We start from the raw sequence: 6,864 nt of genomic DNA, 5'->3' as shown, positions 1-6,864 counted from the left end.
AACTTTGTTCTACATTTGAAGCTGCACAAAGAACGGTAAGTCGCAGCTAATATAGCCGACAGCTATATATATATATATAACTTTGCTTGTGTAGCATGTAGGCTAACGTAACGTTAAATCAATGAACCTCCACACAGTCAGTCAGTGCGGGAACGTGATCATTGCACCCAAGATTGAGCAACAAATGGCAAGGCAGTTGGTAGCCTAAATCCTGCGTGATGTTAATGCGGTTCTTGAAACCATTAACATATGCTAGCCTACTCTAACCACACACAGTGTGTGTGTGTGTGTTGGGCGATTGTGTACAAACCTACCTCGCCCGATTGCGATCCTCGATAGTCGATCACTATGGGGGTCTTTCTCATGGCTACCAATGTATTTCCATGGAATTATGTTTATTTGGAAAGTAATAAATATATATATATTTTAAGTAAATTTTAAGTAAACTATTACTCTTGTTAAATAGGAAATGGTATTACATTTGGTGAAGAGCACATTATGACCTGTTTAGGACTCGAAACTCAAAGTTTAGGACTTGGGACTTGAGTGCTAAGACTTGAGACTTACTTGTGACTTGTAAAACAATGACTTGGTCCCACCTCTGCTGGTAACTAAACCTCTTCATCTGGGTTGTGTCTTTTAGCTAGCAAGCTACTTACCAGCATGCCGGAAAAAGCACACTGTGTTGTAACTGGATGTCATAGTGTTCATTTAAAATGGAACTGACAGCTTTTAAGCAACATGAAAACGTATTCAAATCTGTTCATATGCTCCCCAGGAAGAATATTACACTTAAAAAAAAAAATCTGACAAGCGAACACTTACATATGTTCATTTTCACATTTTGATAAATTCATAGAATGTTTGGGAATGACTTATAGTAACTAATAAACGATGGTGAATAGTAGCCGGCTCCAATGCATGCTTGTTCCAACACACGTTTTGACAACTGAATGGGAACTGGCCTGCCTGCCCGCCCATTTGATCGATACCAAATACATTTGACAGACAACTAAGAGATATGCTAACTGTGGATAACAGTCATTCAAGTTCAGCATAAGTAGCTAGCAAAACGATTCACATATTGGTAGTAAACACCTGCACCTCTAGCTGTAGCCACCGAAAAAAAAGTTGGTCACTCACCCACTGCTCCAATGACATCCTCCTAGCAGCTAGCTAGCTAACGGCTCCGTGATTTTAGCTTGCTAAATAAATAGCTAGCTACATAAATAGATACTCTAGCCCAGGGGTGCCAAACTCAATCAGAGCACAGGTCATATTGAAAAAACACAATGAATTCATGGGCCAGACAAAAAAACATGAAACTATGACCTAAACTGGCCATTGTTTTATAAGAAAAATATGTCCCTTTATAATGTCCACTTATGTACACAGGAGGCTGTATAAACAGTTGAAGTCGGAAGTTTACGTACACTTAGGTTGGAGACGTTACAACTCGTTTTTCAACCACCACACATTTACATTTACATTTAAGTCATTTAGCAGACGCTCTTATCCAGAGCGACTTACAAATTGGTGCATTCACCTTATGACATCCAGTGGAACAACCACTTTACAATAGTGCATCTAAATATTTTAAGGGGGGAGGGGGTGAGAAGGATTACTTTATCCTATCCTAGGTATTCCTTAAAGAGGTGGGGTTTCAGGTGTCTCCGGAAGGTGGTGATTGACTCCGCTGTCCTGGCGTCGTGAGGGAGTTTGTTCCACCATTGGGGAGCCAGAGCAGCGAACAGTTTTGACTGAGCTGAGCGGGAACTGTACTTCCTCAGTGGTAGGGAGGCGAGCAGGCCAGAGGTGGATGAACGCAGTGCCCTTATTTGGGTGTAGGGCCTGATCAGAGCCTGGAGGTACTGAGGTGCCGTTCCCCTCACAGCTCCGTAGGCAAGCACCATGGTCTTGTAGCGGATGCGAGCTTCAACTGGAAGCCAGTGGAGAGAGCGGAGGAGCGGGGTGACGTGAGAGAACTTGGGAAGGTTGAACACTAGACGGGCTGCGGCGTTCTGGATGAGTTGTAGGGGTTTAATGGCACAGGCAGGGAGCCCAGCCAACAGCGAGTTGCAGTAATCCAGACGGGAGATGACAAGTGCCTGGATTAGGACCTGCGCCGCTTCCTGTGTGAGGCAGGGTCGTACTCTGCGGATGTTGTAGAGCATGAACCTACAGGAACGGGCCACCGCCTTGATGTTAGTTGAGAACGACAGTTTGTTGTCCAGGATCACGCCAAGGTTCTTAGCGCTCTGGGAGGAGGACACAATGGAGTTGTCAACCGTGATGGCGAGATCATGGAACGGGCAGTCCTTCCCCGGGAGGAAGAGCAGCTCCGTCTTGCCGAAGTTCAGCTTGAGGTGGTGATCCGTCATCCACACTGATATGTCTGCCAGACATGCAGAGATGCGATTCGCCACCTGTGGAGCGAAGCAAACCATAGTTTTGGCAAGTCGGTTAGGGCATCTACTTTGTGCATGACACAAGTCATTTTGCCAACAATTGTTTACAGACAGATTATTTAATTTATAATTCACTGTATCACAATTCCAGTGGGTCAGAAGTTTACATACACAAAGTTGACTGTGCCTTTAAACATCTTGGAAAAATCCGGAAAATTATGTCATGGCTTTAGAAGCTTCTGATAGGTTAATTGACATAATTTGAGTCAATTGGAGGTGTAGCTGAGGATGTATTTCACGGCCTACCTTCAAACTCAGTGCGAGGACGAGGATGACGATTAAGGCAGCCCCCCCCCCCCTCTGATTCAGAAAGGTTGGGTTAAATGAGGAAGACACATTTCAATTGAAGGCATTCAGTTGTACAACTGACTAGTGTGGTGGAAATTCTAATCAACAACAAGGAGACAATCACCAATCAGGATATTACTTTATTCAAAACGTGTTAAGAAGAAAAGCATAGAGCAATTGCTTCTATAATGATGAGGCTGGTCGGCTCAACACTTCCAAGTGTTGTGGTGAGTAGCTCTGACATACAAAGAATACAAAATATATTTGATAGAAAAGATACGCCCTTTTAGTCTTCTTCACAAACAACAGCTGTATGGAATGGGTCACAAGGTGAAACTTGATATACCGCCAGATAGCATTTGCTATGAAGACTGTTTTTATTGTTTAGCCTGGCAGCTAAGATGAGGCTCCGATCTCTTTCCTGGTACTTCATAGCATAGAAACACCAATTCATTCTATGGCATAAATCAATTGTCAACTCCAGATACTCCCATCTCAAGTAAAACCCCTTCATGACCACACACCTGGACAAGCTCACTGAGGGGAGTGAGCCTCTAGGTCATACACTCCCCCAGGATAGGTGCAACATCAGAGATGACATACAATGGTTCCAGACACTACTCCACATATCTTTTCTCAGACCTTATCTCCCCCAAAGAGGGAGTGATTGGCTCACAGACATTGTGGAGACAAGTACATGGTTCCCCATCAATCACGCCATCCCTTCACATGGTTGAGAATAGGTAAAGACACATTCACATATGAAGACAAATGTTCCCTCCTGTCCTCTTCTCTTTCTGATATTCTGCATAGCACCATAGACATGTGGAAGACACGCCTGACTTCTCCCCTCTCTGGGCCCCAGGTGACTGAGCCCCAGCTGAGGGAGGAAGTGCAACTGCCAACACCAGAGTCCGCAGGGATACATTCCAATAACAAGCATATCATATATGCATATTATGCAGATAGATCATTAAGATGTCCTATGTTTCCTAACTAATTCGGATTCTTCTGCCACACTAGGTATCCCCTTTTCCCTTTTTGTACTTTCAAAGTCTTAGCTAGCAGTCATCATCATGAGGCGACAATCTACTGGCAAATCCGTTTTAATCCTTGTCATATGACGAAAAATAATGAAGAGAAATTATAGATTAAACGTCTCGGTGCTCATTAACATAGACAGGCCTCTAACTCCTCTAGCTCCACAATGAGATAGGGTGTAGGCCAGGCAGCAGGCTGTTAGCCTGCCACTAGCATAGTCAGTGTAGTCAGCTCAGCGATCCCCATTGAGACCGTGTCTGTGCCTCGATCTAGGTCGGGCAAAACTAAACATGGTGGTGTTCGCCTTAGCAATCTCACTAGGATAAAGACCTCCTCCATTCCTGTCATTATTGAAAGCGATTGGGCGACTTAATGTTAGATCCCTCACTTCCAAGGCAGTTATAGTCAATGAACTAATTACTGTTCATAATCTTGATGTGATTGGCCTGACTGAAACATGGCTTAAGCCTGATGAATTGACTTTGTTAAATGAGGCCTCTTCTTCTGGTTACACTAGTGACCATATCCCCCACGCATCCCGCGAAGGCAGAGGTGTTGCTAACATTTGCGAAAGCAAATTTCAATTTCCAAAAAAAAAAAGACTGCGTTTTTGTCTTTTGCGCTTCTGGTCCTAGAATCTATGCAGCCGACTCAATCACTTTTTTAGCTACTGTTTACAGGCCTCCTGGGAGGTGTACAGCATTCCTCACTGAGTTCCCTGAATTCCTATCGGATCTTGTAGTCATGGCAGATAATATCATAATTTTTGGTGACTTTAATATTCACATGGAAAAGTCCACAGACCCACTCCAAAAGGCATTTGGAGCCATCATCGACTCAGTGGGTTTTGTCCAACATGTCTCTGGACCTACTCACTGCCACAGTCATACTCTGGAATAAATATTGAGGATCTTAATGTTTTTCCTCATAATCCTGGACTATCGGACCATCATTTAATTACGTTTGCAATCGCAACAAATAATTTGCTCACACCCCAACCAAGGATCATCAAAAGCCTTGCTATAAATTCTCAGACAACACAAAGATTCCTAGATGCCCTTCAAGACTCCCTGCACCTACCCATGGATGTCAGAGTACAAAAATCAGTTAACCACCTACCTGAGGAACTAAATTTAACCTTGCGTAATACCCTAGATGCCGTCACACCCCTAAAAACAAAAAACATTTGTCATAAGAAACTAGCTCCCTGGTATACAGAAAATACCTGAGCCCTGAAGCAAGCTTCCAGAAAATTGGAAAGGAAATGGCGCTACACCAAACTGGAAGTCTTCCGACTATCTTGGAAAGACAGTACCTTGCAGTAAACAATAAAAATAGTCATCATAGCAAATGCTATCTAACTTAATTGAGGAGAATAAGAACAATCCAAAATGTATTTTTGATACTGTCGCAAACTAACTAAAAAGCAGCATTCCCCAAGAGAGGATGGCTTTCACTTCAGCAATGATAAATTCATGAAAAGATGATGATGATGAAAAGATCATGATTATTAGAAAACAAATTACGGACTCCTCTTTAAATCTGCGTATTTCTCCAAAGCTCAGTTGTCCTGAGTCTGCACAACACTGCCAGGACCAATGATCAAGGGAGACACTCAAGTTTTTTAATACTATATCTCTTGACACCTTGATGAAAATAGTCTTGGCCTCTAAACCTTCAAGCTGTATACTGGACCCTATTCCAACGAAACTAAACCATTCTTCTCTAATTTAATTTAAAAAACTGTTGCTCAGCAACTCACTGCCTTCCTGAAGACAAACAATGTATACGAAATGCTTCAATCTGGTTTTAGACCCCATCATAGCACTGAGACTGTACTCGTAAAGGTGGTAAATTACCTTTTTAATGGCGTCAGACCAATGCTCTGCATCCGTCCTCGTGTTCCTAGACCTTAGTGCTGCTTTTGATCCCATCGATCACCACAATCTTTTGGAGAGATTGGAAACCCAAATTCGGTCTACACGGACAAGTTCTGGCCTGGTTTAGATCTTATCTGTCGGAAAGATATCAGTTTGTCTCTGTGGAAATCAACTGACAAATCAACTGTAAATTTCAGTGTTCCTCAAGGTTCCGTTTTCGGACCACTATTGTTTTTACTATATATATATATATATATATATATATATATACCTACACTATATACTATACATTCTGAAAAATAATGTTAACTTTCACTGCTATGTGACAGATGCAGAAAAATTAATCTATGCTTTTGTCAATTTTAGATTAGACTACTGCAATGCTCTACTTTCCGGCTACCTGGATAAAGCACTAAATAAACTTCAGTTAGCGCTAAATACGGCTGCCAGAATCTTGAATAGAACAGTAAAACCTTGAAATCATCCCTAGCCTTAACAGGAAGCCAGTGTAGAGAGGCTAGCACTGGAATAATATGATCACATTTTTTGCTAGCCTACAAAGCATTACATGGGCTTGCTCCTACCTACATGCCTACATGTACGCTACAGTCACAAGACGCAGGCCTCCTTATTGTTCCTAGAATTTCTAAGCAAACAGCTGGAGGCAGGGCTTTCTCCTATAGAGCTCGATTTTCATGGAATGGTTTGCCTATCCCTGTGAGAGATGCAGACTCGGTCTCGACCTTTAAGTCTTTATTGACGACTCATCTATTCAGTACGTCCTACGATGGAGTGTAGTCTGGCCCAGGGGTGTGAAGGTGAACAAAAAGGCACTGGTGCAACAAACTGCCCTTGCTGTCTCTGCCTGGCCGGTTCCACTCTCTCCACTGGCATTCTCTGCCTCTAACCTTATTACGGGGGCTGAGTCACTGGCTTACTGGTGCTCTTCCATGCCGTCCATAGGAGGGGTGCGTCACTTGAGTGGGTTGAGTCATTGACGGGATCTTCCTGTCTAGGTTGGACACCCCCCTTGGGTTCATGTCGTGGGGGATATCTTCATGGGCTATACTCGGCCTTGTCTCAGTGTAGTAGGTTGGTGGTTGAAGATATCACTCTAGTGGTGTGGGGGCTGTGCTTTGGCAAAGTGGGTGGGGTTATACCCTGCCTGTTTGGCCCTGTCCGGGGGT

This window comes from Oncorhynchus gorbuscha, linkage group LG03, assembly GCF_021184085.1.
Source record: "Oncorhynchus gorbuscha isolate QuinsamMale2020 ecotype Even-year linkage group LG03, OgorEven_v1.0, whole genome shotgun sequence".
Classification (NCBI taxonomy): Eukaryota; Metazoa; Chordata; class Actinopteri; order Salmoniformes; family Salmonidae; genus Oncorhynchus; species Oncorhynchus gorbuscha.
Note: the sequence above shows the minus strand (reverse complement) of the source record.